Below are 17,787 nucleotides of genomic sequence, written 5' to 3' on the forward strand. Positions count from 1 at the left end.
GGGAAATTTGCATTGAGGTGGACAGAGGTTGCTTGTGTAAGACACAAAGCTTGTGTAAGGCAAAGCCAGTTACAGCAGAAATAAACAAACTGGACAAGATAAAATGAAAAAGCTTGTGCTTAGCAAAAGAAAGATTAGAAGAATAAAGATAAGACCCAGATCAGTTAAGAAAATATTTCCCATTAAACATCAGATAAGGGACTAATATTCAAAATACAAAGGAGTATCAGCTCCTCACTAACCAGAAAACCCTATTTACAAATGAGCAAAGATCTCAATCAACATTTCTTCAAAGAACATATATGAATGAGGAACACACACATAAAGCACTGTTTATCATCTCTAATTATTAGGAAGTACAAAAAAATAGTTTGACATTAGCTCACATTTACTAGAGTAGACATCATAAAACAACAGAAAAGTTGATAATTTGGGACAAAGAAAACACTTGTTCATGATATTGCAAATTAGCAAATAAATTTTGGAGTAAAAGTATAGCCAATACATAAAAACACTAAAAATAGAATTACATTATAAGCCAGTAATGGCATTTCTGTGTGTATATTCAAAGATCTGAGATGAATGTGTCAGAGAGAAGCCCAACAGCCATATCCACGGGGACAAAACTCACAATCATCAAGAGACAGAAACCACTGATACATCCATCACTGTTGAATGGATTCTTAAAATGTGGTGTACCTGTGAAATGTGTATGATTTTACACTAGTTAGCTTTTCAAAAGTAAGAAATTCTGTCATTTAGAACAACATGAATAGGCTTAGGAAATATAAGTAAAATCATCCAAAGATAAAGAAATGTCCTACAGAGTAGTTTAGAAGTGGAATACAATAAGTTGGCCTCACATAAATTTAGATCAGAGTGGTGATTTTCAGGAAGGACAACAGGCATGGGTGACAAAAGACATTGATACTGGTCAAGGGACGCAAAATTAGAATTGGTCCTGATCATTCATTACACTATTTAGAGTGCGATTAAAAAATGAAATAAATATCCATGAGTTTATATTGGCATAAATAAATGATATATTTAATAGTAAATTAAAGGGACAGTAAGAAGAGTGATAGACATGTGAACTCACAGAGACTGTGACAGCACACAAGACCTGCATGGGTCCAAACTAGACAAAACATGAGCACTAAGAGGGAACGTGAACATGAAGTCACACCCTTAACCAAGACGTGATTTGCAGTTGATATCTGCTGGGAAAGGAAAAATCGGTTTTCTCCAAAGGAGAGTCAGTCATACTCTAGGACAGGCCTCATGCCAAGGAGTATTTAGCTGACACAAAACAAACTTTATGGGGGGGGGTTGTATGTTTTATTTAATTTTGGTTATTTTTTGCTTTATTTTATTTTATTTTTTGTTTTTTGTTTTTAAGAGAGAGAGAGAGAAAGAACATGAAGTTGAGTAGGTAAGGAGGTGAGGAGGATCTGGGAAGAGTTGGAGGAAGAGAAAGAACATAATTAAAATATATAAAAGTTTTAAAATAAAAAATGAAGTTTAAAAAGTAGTGAAGAGCCGGGTGGTGGTGGCGCACGCCTTTAATCCCAGCACTCGGGAGGCAGAGGCAGTCGGATCTCTGTGAGTTCGAGGCCATCCTGGTCTCCAAAGCAAGTTCCAGGAAAGGCGCAAAGCTACACAGAGAAACCCTGTCTCAAAAAACCAAAAAAAAAAAAAAAATAGTGAAGAAATATATAGAATGTACAATGATGAAATCAAAATGGTGGAAAATGAAATTTATGTAACAATTTATAACTTAAAAATTAAGTAATTTTAAAATACAAAGTAGACAGTATAAATAATCTGTTACTTGTACTTTTGAAGGAAATTAGTAACCTTAAGGAAAATTGAGTGAGAGAGAACGGGAGTTCTGTATATCATTGGTTGGTTGACTTAAATATTTCAAATAATTAAAAATTGTGTGAATTAGGATTATAGATTAAGGAGAATAAACTACTATGAGTAATATCTAAAGTCCTAATACCTATCTTTCAGAATTTAATATCAAATATGCTTATTTAAACTATTGACCATATAATTAGTGTATTTTATGTATCTTAGAACTGTCTACCACTTAAATATGTGAAGAATGTTTTTTATGAAGTTGTTTGTGAAGTGTAACCACTGTGAACATCCCAGTGCTCTTAGAGGACAAAGCTAGAATACTCCTTTTCAATGTTGTCCTACCTACAATACAGAGGTATCATAAGATGGGAGGATGCTGTGCCTGAGGCAGGAGTCTACTCTACTGATGGCCAGGTAGGAGTAGCATAAGGATATGACCACTCAGCTTTATTTCCCAAACAAACAAAGAAAAGCATATTACAGGAGGATATTTAAAGTAAAAGGGAAATTCACAACAACGACACCGAGAAATGTAGACATCAATAGAGAAACATGGCACCTGGGAAGTGTGAAGATCCTCTATCCACAGCTTCCTGAAGCTCTGACACTAGAGCTTCAAACCAAGCTATGCAGCTGTGATATTCTCATACTGTCTCATCCCAACATTCACAGAGTTATTACCCAAGTCCTTCTTGTACAGTTCCTGCAACCAAGCACCCAAGCTTGTACCTACATCTCCCATTTACGTTCTTTAACTGTGGTGCTCATTCTCCCTGGAAGGTTCTGTGTTCATCAGTGGACCACCTGTTCTGCACCAGGTCTCACTGTCTCTCTGATCTCTGTATAGTTTACTCTAAAATAATTACAACTCTTCATACCTTGAATTCTCTAATAAGTTTTTTTCTATATCTTTCACACTAACTTGTTTTTCTGTGTGTGTGTGTGTGTGTGGTTTTGGAATATATGTAAACATAGGTTTGCATATGTGTAGGGTGTGCATATTCAGATATGTTTGTGTGCATAGAGAGGGCCCAAAGTTTATTTAGGTTTCTTCCTCAGTCACTCTCCACATTATTTATAGAAGTGAGGTCTCTAACTGAACTCAAAGCTTGTGGATTCCAGCTCATCTAACTACCCAGCTTGCCCCAGGAATCCTGTCTCTATGACCTTAATGCTGGGATTACAGGCAGTCACCATCCCTGACAGCATCTACCTGGGTTCGAGAGATCCAAAACTCTCTTCATCATGCTTGCATTCAAGCAGTCTATCCACTGAGTCATCTCCTTGGTCCTTCAGGCTGTCACTTCTATTCTTGCTACTTGTAGATGCTTTATCCCTATTTCCTGTGCAGTAAGTTCTTTGGGGATAAAAAGTTATCTTACCTATTCATCTTTGCTCCCATGTGAGTCATTATTAATTTTATTACATAAGGTGTCCCTTCTTTGTAGAATCACTTCATGAAATACCCAGAATATACTTAAGCTTGCAAAAATTAAGAGTAATGGAAGTCTTTCTTGTACATTCCGTCACGTCGAAATAGTACTCAATGTTCTTGGTCAGGAAGTTGGGCACATGAAAATCCTGTTATCGCTTAAACAACCACAGTTCTATCCCCAGCAAATTCTGCTGAGATTCTTTAAATGCGTTGCTAGGGAATTGCTAACAAATTTTGAACAGAAGGGCCCAGTGGGGAAACTTTGCTGACTTAACTATGGCAGAAGCTATTTTCTTGTTTCCCGGACCCTTGGGAAGAGAAGACATGTGGAGCGAAGTTGCCTTAATGCGGGATCCTAGGCCAAGAGGATTTGCCTTTTCCTCCACCCAAGGAGGTGCAAAGGAGAGAATGAGGCCTGCCAGACCGGAAGCTTCAGAGGAAAATCACGCTCCCATTGAGTGTTGTAATGAGAGAGGAGCGGGAGAGAGAGGACAACTCACTGAGGCCTTCCCTCACAGATGTAGTGGATATTGGCACATGTTGCGGTAGGACAGTGATGTCTGCCAAAGACCAAAGATGCTACCTCTCGAAAGCAAAACGGTTTCCAGAAAGCCTGCTGCCTGCTCTGCGAGATCCACTCTTCTTTCTTCCCACTCTGAGACTCCAGCTGCCTCGAGCCTGCGGTCTCCCGTCACTGCTCTTTCGATTCTGCTCCTTGGCATTTTGGAGTGTCTAGTCAGATATTGCTAGAGAACAGGTTTCACTGCACCTGACGAAGATTGAAGGTAGACTGGCATGGCGGTGACTGGGGAGGGTCAGTCAGCGAAGGACTTCAAGGAGGACCACACCTGGATGTGGCCAAGAGGCCACAGTGAATGCTCTCTCCTCAACAGGAAAAGCTAGCACACATCTTGGTGATGTGGTACAGCAAAGGCATGGGCAGAGGGCTTGAAAGCAACCAAAATGGCAGTGCTCAGCACTCGCTTTGGCAATATGGAGAGCCAAAAGTGGCCCCAAGCAGACACCAGGAGCAGAGGACAGGGCAGAGAGCCACACAGAGAAGGGCCTCCCTCCGCAGACTGTTCTATTGCCTCTGTTCTTGTTAACAGTCATAAGGAACCCTTCATTATCTGAAGTAGTGTAAATGTATACAGATAATAAACTATAGTGAAAAAAACCACTAAATGCTTGCCAAAGGTAAACAACTGAGTGTTGGCCGGCAAGATGGCTCAGTGCGCTAAGTGCTCTCACCACCCAGCCTGAAGACCTGAGTTTGATCTCTGAAACTTGCACGGTGACAGGAGAGAACTGACTCTTGCAAGATGTCCTCTACTGCCCATATGTGCTGTAGCATAGGCTTTCATGTGTACACACACACACACCACACACACACACACACACACACACACACACTAAATAAAATGTAAGAAAAAAAACAAAAAGCTGAATGTTCTCAGTATTCTGAAACCTTCTGCACACTGGTTCTTAAGCAAAACTTCTTCCCACCACTTGGAGTTACCAGTAAAGCATTGAATTTGTGCAGAGTATTGGCTTTTCTCTTTTATTGTAGACTCTTAAAACATTATTTAATTTTGTTCCTTGTTTTAAACTTTACATAAATAGAATAATAAAATATCATCTTATGTAAGTAGAATAATAAAATACCACATTATGTCAGGTTTCTTTAACTCAGTAATGGATTCTGGTGTGTGTGTGTGTGTGTGTGTGTGTGTGTGTGTGTGTGTGTGTGTGTAGCTCATCCTGTTTGTTGCCATCAATATTCCATTGAATATTTACATTATAGTACATTCATTCCATCATGGCATATACAGGTATATGCAGGTACATGGGTGTATAGCAGTGCAGGTGAACATGTGTTTGCAAGAATGTGGAGGCCAGATGTTAATCCAAGCTGCCATGGATCAAGAGCTTTCAAGTTATTTAGCAGGGAGGTGAGATCTGAATATGCCAGTGTGGGTAGCCTGACTAAGCAGTGGAAGCTTCATGGGCCTGCTTGTCTCTTGGTCTATGAACCTTGGATTGCAAGTATTAATCACCACCCCTGGCTTCTTTTACGGATGCTGAGATCAAACTCAGGTCCTCAGGCTTTCACACTAAGCACTTTATGGACTAGATTGGCTCCTCAGCCCTATCAATCCAATCTTAACAGATGTTCAAACATTCTTTTGGTTACTTTTGTAAGAGAAAGATACAGCTTGCAAATTCATTTCCAACTATCCATGCGCCTTGTTATATATTTCAAAATCCAGATTTTTACAATTAGCAGAACCTTTTATATAAAGGTGCTCTTGTGTTCTCTCTCTCTCTCCCAGGTGGTGTGTGTATGTGTGTATTTGTGAGTGTATGTGTATACTAACTTTAAGTGTTTGTTGTACTATATATGTAAGATCGGATATTACTTATTAGGCAGAGTAAATACTCCTAGGAGCCCTGTCGGGTTATACCTTACAACATTGCATTTTTAAAACAGGTGCTGTCAGCCTTCATGCATAACAAGTAATATACAGGTTACACCTGCTGTTTTAAATACCAAAACACCAGGAAGGCATGGGTTATACTTCAGAATCATTGCTAAATTTTAACACATTTTCTATTAAGCATTATTATTTTAAGCTTCACTTCTGTTTCTCAAATCTGTTTTAGAGCATTTTCTCTCTAGTGAATTACCTTTTAATAAAAAGTTGGGTATGACAGTAGCTAATAACAGCAAGGCAGATGCATGCAGACTTTCTGGAGACTTCGATATAATCTCTCCTCTAAGTTGGTATTAACGAAACATATTAAGCACTCACTGAGAAGCAATGCAAAAGATGGAGAACTTAGCTTGAGAACTCTGAAGCCCTAGAGATTAGTGTGATGCTTAGGTCAGTAGAATCAAAGGAAAAGGAATAGCTTATCTATTTGCCCCTCCACTGAGACCTGAGAGAGTCAACCATCAGTGACTTCTCTAATGCAGACTGTTCTGATAACAGGCATTTGGGCCCCTTTGTTAGTCAGAAGTCACTTGGCTGTGAGTGAGAAGCTTTAATATAAAACGTGTGAGTGCAACAATGATACAGATTAGGTATAGGTATAGATTAGATAGATGGTATAGATAGAGATAGATAATATAGCTATAGCGATAGATTAGATGTAGATATAGATGATATAGATACAGATAGGTATAGATGTAGATAGAAATAGAGATAATAAGATGTATCCAAATAGCCTCACACTGACTTCAAGTTTCAGTGAGGTTTGGATTGCCCATCAACTTCATCTCTCTTCTTTCTTTATGCCTCCTGCTGCCCAGAGATTTTTCTCCCTGTGACAGAAAGGTAACTGAAAACATCCAACAGTAAGAACCCATGAAGACCTCTGACTGAGCCTACCTTAGAGATATGTTTCTCATCTCAGCAGATAGAGGAACACACACTGATGGTCAGCCCCTCTTCACAGTGGATTCAAAAGAGAAGCAATACAGTAGGTAGAGAAGACTTAAATATTGGACATAAAAGAATAATAATGTGATTTAGGGATGTGATCTAAATCACATTAGAACTCTGATGTGGAATGGGTGCTTTGGGTCACATAGCTTGACCAGCTAGGAGGCTAGAAACAGGTCAACCAGTAGGATAGCCAACTAGTCTTATGAGAAAGCTGTCCAGTAAAGACTGTAGACAGCCAGGCCTAGCTGAGCTCTCCTGACTGGAAGTACTCCTTGTTTACCACCACATCTTGGTGCCTATTTAAGCAACTGGCCTAATTCCAAAGGGAGGGACAAGCTGGATACTTTCCCTGGACTCTGTCTCATAACATCTTTCCACCTTTATTTGAATCATTTCCCTGGACCAATATTTAACTATATACATAGTAGCTGCCAATAGATAACAGCTTTCTAAGAAATTACAGGTGGGGTGAAACTTGGGGTCATCCTCCAACTTTCAACTGATAACAGAAGTGAAGATATTAAAGGGAACTATGCTGCCTCAAACTCCATAGAAGGCAAAATTGTACAAAAAAAAATTCAAGCTACCAAACATTGTATCAAACTTGAGACAAATGAAACTAACAAAGTTTATAACCTCCTCTCCATTAGTGCTTGTCCTCAGAAATGCTATTAGTTCACAGTGCTAGTAGAGAGCTGCATGTGCTCACACTGACTAGACAGATTAAAAAAAATGGAAAAGGGGATGCTCACAGAACATTTAAGCAAAGAAATATTTAAAATTCGTAACAACTTTCTACCATAAACTACTCACAATTGCCTGCATTATCTGTGTAGTGAGATGTTATGTAGTTCTCATTTCATGGAATATTCCTCAATAAAAACACAAGTAACACAATTTTCTCAGTATTGATATAGATATACATTGTGTTTATTCAGCTCCAAGATGTACATTATAATAGTAAGCTTCTTTTTTCATTTTAAAAGCATTAATTTTTCTGAAAAGCTATTATCAACTCAGTGGTTTCTGTTATAGTCAACAGCATCTTATAAGAAAATATTTATAGGGAATTAATGTAGCCCCATAAATTGTTGTGCATGAGAATCAGGAATCCTGTTAGCAGACCCTGTATTCATGTGTATCTAATTACAGTTGAAAGAACGCTATACTAAAAACGTATTAACATTTGAGTATTATTTCACTAGAGAAGACGATGAAAATGAACAATATTGCCTAAAATCTTGTATGCCGGTATCGGAAAGCCAAATTGCAGTGCTTCCAAGCTGGATTTCCCACTGTTTATTCATCTTTGTGGCATCACTGATTCCTTGTGACTCATCTCTCACTTGGTGAGAGTGATTGGAAACAAACGGAGCACCCAAGCCGGGTATGTATGTGATTCTTCAAGTTAAAGCACAAAGGATTTATTTAGAATCTGCTTTGTTTTACAGGTATATCAAACAACACAGCCAGAACTAATGGGGAAAAAATACTTAATTTTTAAAAGAAAATTGTCTTTTTTTTTTTCATTCTCTACTTAATATCACAAGATTGAAGGTTAGATAAGGTAGCTATCACCAATCTTCTCAAACCTAAAGCAGTTGACTGAGGACTTCTAAATCTCGTCATGACACCTCATATCCTGTTCTCCTCTATTTCATCACCCTCCTTTGGTTGACAGCCTTGTTATCTTTCTTATGGGCAGTGAAAGTTTCTCACTGATTTTCATGATCAAAAGTTTATTTCAGCCAAATTTATTTCAAAATCTACATATGTCTTCGCCTTGAAAAATAATACCAGCATTAACCTGTATACCAGTGAGGACCACCAATATGTTAACTTATTAAACATACCTAAGTGTACTCACAGTGCATTGATATTATTCTCAATTTTCATATGGGGAACTAAAGATCATCTGATTTTTATTACTATTGAGTGAAAAACTCCAAGATCCGAAAACAAAAATCTTTTAATTTCAAACTAGGAATTAGTTTCTGATGCTGTACAGTTTTTTTGCTATGTCATTGCCAAACAGATGGGGGAGTGGGGTGGGAGATGGGTAAATCAGAATAGGAAGGAGTAGACATTTCCTGTAGTAGCAGAGAAACGACTTTGAAAGGGGGTAATTTGAGAAATGGTGCATGTACACTTAACACAATTACCTAGGAGCATAATTTAGTGAGTCACACAGACTAGGTGGCAGGAAGTACACACTGGTGGCGAATTTCATTGCACCAGCCACATCATAGGAAATTGCCGACCATTGAGATTGATGGGGGACGGGAGCAGCAGTGGGCACATCTAACTCTACTAATAGGATGCTCTTTAAGTCGGGTTCTGAAAGAGTTGGGAATGCCTTTAATATATGAAGGAGAAGGAAACTATGCTTTGTGGATCATTTAAATGTTAAATGTATGATAGGCTGTTTCTCCATTTCAGAGAAAGCCAGCAGGTAGCCTGTCAGGGCGCTTTAAGAGTGTGACAGCTGGGAGTTGGACATGAAACTGGCAGGCAGAAGTGTGGTCTGAGAGAATATAGCTCTCAGATAAGAGCAGCCTTTTCAGAGATTAAAAGAATTGCATAATATTGAAGGCAAGTAAAGCAATCTAACCAGATAGAGCCTGAGAAGCATAAAATTTTGACATTATTTCTGGCAGATGTGTCAGAGAATTGGACATAGCAAATAAAAATAAATAGGTAAATATACGGTTTAATCGTAAGGTTCTGGTTTTTCCTTTTTACCTAAGGGGCACTGCTGGATTATTTATCTGAGTTGCTAATCATTGTCTAAACATTAATAAACAAAATGATTAGAAATAAATGCTAGTCCTGATCTTTACAGCGGTAACATTGCAGATAGCTAACAGAACTCAAGCAATACGGATGTCAGCACAGCCCTCACCTACAGCCAGGGCCCTAACGTTGGAACCAACTCATCAGAAGGAAATTAAAGGTGTTACCAGGTGTTGATCTCAACACCCTCTGATTCTTACAGAAATCATTTCTCTATAACTTATTATTATCCTCTATGAAAAGAAAACTAAAAAATAAGTGCCAGATAATTCCATTTATCTTTAATATTAGGTTTAGAAATCCATTACATTTTTTTCACCCTACTAGTTCGTACTTGTAATTAATTTTTAGCCCATATTACTTAGTTTTAAATAGGAGAGATAAAGATAAAAAAAACCATACTTATCTGTGTTTGCACTTCTATGACTTATCAGTGCTCCACCGAATGTGTTCTGTGGAAAACACGCTCATTTTCATGTTTTAATATCCTCAAGTTCTCATCACTGAGGGTGAGACACTGTAATTTCCTTATTATCAATGGCTTTGTCCTTTGGATTAGTCACAGGGCCATTGTGGACCAGGCAGCAGCAGGCAGCGGGAGCCAGGAGCCTTCCTATTGCAGGTGTGGGCAGACACTCTGTCTCCGAAGCACTGGCCTCACTTCACTCCCAGGTTTCCCCATCTTGTTGACCAAAAGGTCGCAGAGGCCGGGTGTGTCCATGGACTGGTGCTGTTTTTGTTTTTGTTTTCCATTAAAATATAGTTACATTCTCCCCCTCCCGTCCCTCCTTCCAAGCCTTCCCCTGTGTAGACATCCCTTGCTCTCTCTAAAATCAGTGGCAATCCTTCCTTTAATTTTGTTTGTTTGTATTTTCTTTAAGTCTCTAAAATTGAGTGTGTCATTAGTAGTAATAATACTATTTGAGAACATTTATGAAAGATAATAGTCTCTTTGTTGAATTTTTACATAAATTAAATTTTTACATAAATTACACTTTTATAATGTTCAAAAATTCTAAACAAGCTCTAACTTGTTTCTACAACAGGAAGATGAAGAATTCAAGAGACTGAAGCTCAGAGAAACTTAACTTCTAAACTGAGTACATTAGTCATTGTGAATCCTAATGCAATTTATGTAGCTAGTCCTGGGTGACACAGAAAAATGGAGAGCTCTGGTAACAAGCAATGTCACCTTGAATGCATTGTAGGTAAGTCAGAGTTCCCAATGTTCTAACTCTTCAAAAAGATAGGGAGAACTCATGGGCACAATGACGGTTCTATAAGAAATTACTCTGTAGGGTATAAATGGGGGAATGAGACTATGTCTCACTTTAGTTAAGTATTAATTCCCTGTGGTACTTGTTCATCTTCAACCTTTAATAACTGTGCCCTAGATAAAAGCAGAAAGATCCATCAGTGAAACTTAAGTAGGAAGTAGAATGGCAGCCCAGTATTTCAGATTAAGGACCACTGATATAAGAATGCATCAGAGAACTGTTGTTAGTTAGATATATTGAGGTCTTCCTCTTATTTGTTGTAATTTATGAATATCCACTACAGCTTACATATATTTACTTAGGTGAAGGCAGGATTTTTATCACAATCTGATGCGTAGAGAAAATGAAACTTCAGTACACATACCCAGGAAAAGCTCACACAATAGTGAAACAGAGACTCAGGTCCACAAAATAATTTTAATTTAAATAAATAATAAAAAAACAGTTGAATGCAAAGTGTGTGTTCTAATAGACATGCTTGAAACATAGAAAGGACACAAAGCAACTTGAGTTGGTAGTGTTTGGGGATAATTTGGATTATCATTATTTAAATTTATTTGCTAGGCACTTCTGATAGGTTAGTCTTCATTTATGCAGAAAGGTATCACCACAACACTGATTTCAAATGGACTGAAAATATTTAACAAGATGGTCTCTATTGAGCAGAAGGCTGTTTTCAATAGCATCCTACCATGCTTGCCTGATAATTTTAATGTAACAAATTGTACTTAACAAATCTTAAAGAGACAAATACAATGCCATTAAATAAGGACTACATTTACCTCAGAAGTTCTCAATAGTATGGGTTGCAATAAAGCAAGGTTTAGGATAATAACTTCACTACCCACGTGTCGTCAGTGCTGACCAGCAGCTAAAGCAATTTATTTCAGGCTAAGATTTTCAATAAAATTATAAAACTAATCTTCCATGTAAATGAATCAATTTACCACATTATAAGGTGATCAGTCCTCATTTAATAGCAACTGGACCAAGTGGGACACAGAGAGCCACTGCAAGGACTCAGCATGAAATGACAATGGAGCTTTTATTTTGAGCCACCTTGAGTTGTATTTGCTTCCATGTGTTTCCAAGTCCATGGATGTGTAAATTCTCCTGGGGAAAAAATTCAGTATGGAAATCTTGCCAACTATATTTACAATAGTTTATAAATTAATACTTCTGAACACTCCCAGGATGTTCCTTGACCTTCTATAAAATTAAGATATAAATTTTCTATTTAATGTTTCTTAATCCCTTAAACTTTGGCAAAACAACAGGCATTAACTGGAAGCAGAGCAGCTGTATTTTTAAAGGCCTCAGTCAAAGACAGTAATAGATAAAACAACAGCGTGGCTCTCAGGCCCACTCTTACTAAATTTTTAACTTGTGAAGGCATGCCCTTCAGTCTTTCTACATGCTCTGTGGAATCAAACAGAAACCAACAAGAGAGTCCACGTTTCACCAGGTGAAGAATGTACTACTATCATACACTGAAGATGTAAAGAACATACTACTATACTTTGAGAAAACACCAGCAGGCCTGTGTTGAAGGCAGTGAAATGTTAGAAATTACATGACTGGGCACACAGCTTACAAAATGGAAGAGTTGCTATTTTTCCAGTAGTTTATCACGCCAAACAGTGTATAGTTCAAATTGAAAGTTTCTATGCAAACATTCACTCTGCCTCACATTTATTATTTTCTCTATGCCAATCATGATTTCAAATGTTTTTTTTACAGGTTTGAGCATCCCGTCTTATCCATAATACAAATTTCAGAAAACAAAACTTTGGTAATGATGGAAGAGACATTAATACTAATTTTGCCCCCAAGAGGATGGAAATATTCTGAGGACTTGATGTAACCCTAGAAGAATGCACTGTGCACCAGATATGGTTAAATGAGGGAGTAGCTGCAAGCCTGGGAAAATACATTCACATAGAAAATAAAATGTTATGACACTGGCAATAACTACAAGAAATCCAAATGGGAATTGCTTTTCCAGAATAGCATTAATCATTCTACTGGACAACCAAAAGCCATTGTGTCACAAGTTTGTGGGTCACACAAATTAACACTGAGACAAAAGAGAGCAGCCTGAGTCACACAATTCTGAAAAGTTAAATAATTATTTAATTTTTTATATTTTGAACACAGTGATATAAAGCTCAAATAGTTCCATAGTTTCTCAACTCTCCTATACTCTTTTTTTAAAATCAGTTTACTTGATCATTTTGTGTGTTCTTTGCCTATATGTAAGTGCACCACGTGCATGCAGTCCCCTCAGAGATCAGAAGAGGGCCATCAGATTCCCTGAAACTAAAATTACGGTTGTGGCTGTGAGTTGCCCTGTGGATGCTGGGAATCTGGCCCAGGTCTTCTGCAAGAGCAAGTTCTCTTAACTGCTGAGATGTTTGTTAATGGTTGGCTGCAGATTCTGTGCTTGAAGTGAAATAAAATATAATGTAGGTGAGTCTGCTCAGTTTTATACGTGTGCTATAAAAGACAATGCTAGCACAAGTGTTTATTGTGCCACTTTCACACAACCAAACATGAGAAAAGTTTCAAATTTTGACAAGTAGTTCTCTCATTTTTTTTTTTTATTTTGCTTTGCTTTGCTTTGGCAGCAAGCTCATTTGTTAATTGAAAACAAAGCAAAATGAAAAATCAGCTGTTCGTTTTGACAGCCTGAATTAGGAAAGGTAATTCTATGAGCCTGATTTCATAATTTGCCATCCAGTAATGTCCACTATACCATTACATCTAAAACATGTTACTGAGTACCTGGTAAGGCACACGTCCTTAGAACCCCATCACTTGGAACCAGAAGGTCAAGAGTTTAAGGACATCCTCAGCTCACAGAGAGTTCTAAGTCAATCTCTTTTCTCAAATTCTGCATGTGTGAGTGTGTGTGCATGTCTATGTGCCTATGTTTCTGTGTGTGTGAGTGTGTCTGTGTGCCTATGTGTCTGTGTGTGTGAGTGTGTCTGTGTGTGAGTGTGTCTGTGTGTGTGTGTGTGTCTGTGTGCATGCATGTGCATGTGTGAATGTGTCTGTGTGCAATATAGAAACATACACGCTCAAATGATATCTTGCCTAGTCTGAATCTTTCCTTCGCTTCAGCAGAGACTTAGGAGACTACTTCATTTCCAACATGCTGAGCTGCCTCATTGATTTTATTTTCCTTATCATACTCAACTGAATAAATTACAATTAATCTCTACATCACTCCCCCACTGATAGACACTTAAATTATCCCCATTCAGTGCTTTATACAGGAGGTGATAATTTAAAAAGACATGCAATATATGCCTTTCTATGAATGTCACTCAGGACATACATCAGCATGTTTTGTGGAATAAATTCCTACAAACAGTATTTTTAAATGGAGGAATACTTACATTTTTACTTTTGATAAATATTTGTCAAATTGGCCCCTTAGACATGGAATCAATTTATATTCACTCAAAAGTATATGGAAGTAACTATATTTCTGTATTATGAATATATAAACATGTGTAAACAAGAACATACTGTTCATGCAAAAAAAAAACCAGTAAATCAGAAGGGAATGCACTATGAATTTAAGTTTCCTTTCTTCTTTTTTCTTTCCTTCCTTTCTTCTTTTTTCTTTCTTTTTAAGGAATACCTATGTCTTTTTACATGTTTAAGAACCATGACCATTGTTTCCTGTGAATCATATGTTCATGTTCTTTAATTCTCATGCCTCTGGACTGTCATTTGGGGCAGTGATGTGGGAGAGAATGTGCCTCTGCAATCCCATCCTTCCGAGTTATTCTCTGTGATTTGATGGTATTGTAATATTATGAAATTTTGTATTTTACATATGATCTTGGTGACTTATCTTAGGTAATCAGTTGTCTTTCAAACTTTTAACATTTTATTATTGATCTTGGCTGAAATTCTGTGTGAGACAGTTTATGCTTCTGTAATTTTGGTGGTTCGAATTTAGTCTTAGTTATGAAAGCCTCCTCCATTTCAGTCATAAACATTTCATTCCCTTATGTTTCCTTCTGTAGCTTTCATGACTTATAATTTAGTGGTTGGTCTGACTAAATTTTCTTTTGGTTTGAGATGCGAGGAAAACTTTTTTTTTCCTGCAAGGTTACTGGGTTATTGTTCATTAAATAAGATGTTTTCTCTACTGTTAAACACATTTCCTCTCTAATGCAGACAAAATTTTTATAAGATTTGGATCCTGAGATGGATAAATGGCTCAGCCATTAAAGTCTAGGCTCACAACCAAAATGGAAGATATGGAACATTTCTGAAATTTCATTCCTCTTCCACTGATGTGGCTTTTCATACAATAGCAGCATACTGTCATAGTTACAATAGCTTCAGACTGGCTCTCATGTGACTCCAGTTTCTTCTTGAACATATTTACTTCTTAAATTTTTCAACATAAAATTTTCACAGTCATCTTGCTTAGGCTTTAAGATAAGACTCATTGATATTTACAGAGAGCAGTATTTTACTCACATCCTAATTAAGAAGAACAATTTCATCTTTATGAGAATGGACATTACTGTTCCAAAAGAAGATTAAACTTCCCAAGTTTGAAATGACCCTTGAAACAGTAGATGATATTTATATTTTTCTTAATAACCCTATCTCATTAAGTTTATTCCTAGAATTTCATTGACTTTTGTTGTTGCCATTATAAATGGGATCTTTTAACTAAGATTATTTTTCCAACTGATTTTGCTTTCTCTAGGAGCATAGCTGACTTTAGTACACTAATTTTATATTCTAACACCTTGTTAAATTATTTTTACTGCCATTTGTTTAATTATCTTGGATTTTCCTGTAGATAAACTCTAACATCTACAGATAATTGAATTTTTTTCTCTTATCAAAAATAGATTTGTTTTCTCACATATATATGTATATATACATATACAAATACATATACATATACATATATATATATATATACATGCTGATTACAATTTCCCCTCCCTTAATTCCTCCTGGTTCCTCTCCACTTCCTTTCTCACCTCCTTTCAGTCTCTCATTAGGAAATAAATAGGCAACGCCAGTGGAGGTGGCACAAGCCTTTAATCCCAGCACTTGGGAGGCAGAGGCAAGCATATTTCTGTGAGTTCAAGACCAGCCTGGTCTACAGAGAGAATTCCAGGACAACAAGGGATGTTACACAGAGAAACTCTGTCAAAAAAAAAAAAAAGAAAAAGAAAAGAAAGAAAGAAAACAAACAGGCTTCTAAGGGATAAAAATAAAATTAAAAAGTATGATAAGATAAAACAAAAACTAACACATCAGAATAGGACAAAATAAATATAAAGGTAACAGTCCAAGGAAAAGGCATACCAAAATAGATATAGATATAGAGACCCACTCATTAGCACACTCAGGACTCCCATAAAGATATGAAATTGAAAGCCATAACACATATGTAAAGAACATAAAGGGTAAAAAAGAGAGAAAAATATTATATATATATATGTGTGTGTGTGTGTGTGTGCATATGTGTATATATATAACAAAATTTAAAAGAATATAATTTATTTTTTAAAAAAAGAAAAAGCCCTGGCATGACATTATGAGGCAAGGAACCACCAGTGATACCACTGAGTTCATTTTCTGTTGGCCATCTACTGCTGTACACGAAGCCTACCCTTAAGGGTATTTTGTTTCCCCAGTGAGAGACTCTCTTGAAGAAAACTAAATTTTCATTGGCAAGTGGTTATCAATTGGAGGTGGCTTCTGGGTTAGGGATGGGAGCATGCATCCACTTATCCTTTTAGCTCTAGGGCCCCGTCTAGTGCGGAGTCATACATACTCATGCAGGCCCTGTGCGTGTTGTTCATACTGTGAGTTGATATGTGTGTTGATCTGTTGACTCAGAGTGCCTTGTTTCCTTGGTGACCTCCATTGCCTCTGATCTGACATTCTTTCTGCCTCTCTTCCACAGAGCTCCCTGAGCCCTAGGGGATTTCACAGAAACACCTTCTTTAGGACCTGAGTGTTGCAAGGTCTCTCACTCTGTGTACAATGTCTGGCTGCGGGTCTCTGTATTTGTTCTTACCTGCTGTAGGAGGAAGCTTCTCTGATGATGACTCAGAAAAGCACTAATATATGAGTGTAACCAAATGCCATTGGGAGTCATTTATTGCAACATTTTTAAATAGAAATGTTAGCTCTATATACTCTGCCTACTTCTGTATTTGCATGTCTTAATGCCTGAGGGAAATGTGTACTGCCATCATTGCCTTGTTCCTACAGCTACTAGAACTTTTCTAATATTTCTCTGAAAATCATGATGCTGGATTTCAGTTTGAGAAAATATATTTCTATCTTCAAAGTTATCTTCTGTCAAAACTGATTATTGACCTGAATGTCATGGTGCATTGCCTATAATCCTAGGGTGTTTGAAGACAGGCTTGGGTACACAATGAGACATATCTCAAACACCAACACACACACACACACACACACACACACACACACACACACACACACACACTTCAAAAGCAAGAAAAAAGAAGATAATCAAGCACAAACCCACAAAAATAGTCAATGTCTTTCCCTCACCTGAGATGACATGAGTGTTCTTTATAAAGTCTAAACTGGGGCTGGTACCATAGAGTTAAAATAAGTTTGTGGACTCGGTTCAATGGTAGAGCATTGTCTTGTACATATAAGCACTAGGTTCAACCCTTAGAACCATAAAATAACAAAGCAAGAATAAAATGTATTAGCATGAAGACTAATAAACAGATTTCCAAATACTGACCCCTCAAAACATCTCTGGAATACATCCCATTTGGTCAAGGAGAATTAACACACAGTTGAATTTTCTTCACTAATCCTACAACTAAAGAACAGCTTCCCAGATAACATTTGGTAGTAAAATGCCACTTGGCTTATGATTTCTCAAGTGTGTCCGTGTGTGTGTGTGTGTGTGTGTGTGTGTGTGTTGTGT

The sequence above is a fragment of the Peromyscus eremicus genome, chromosome 12 (genome assembly GCF_949786415.1).
Source record: "Peromyscus eremicus chromosome 12, PerEre_H2_v1, whole genome shotgun sequence".
NCBI classification, from domain to species: Eukaryota; Metazoa; Chordata; class Mammalia; order Rodentia; family Cricetidae; genus Peromyscus; species Peromyscus eremicus.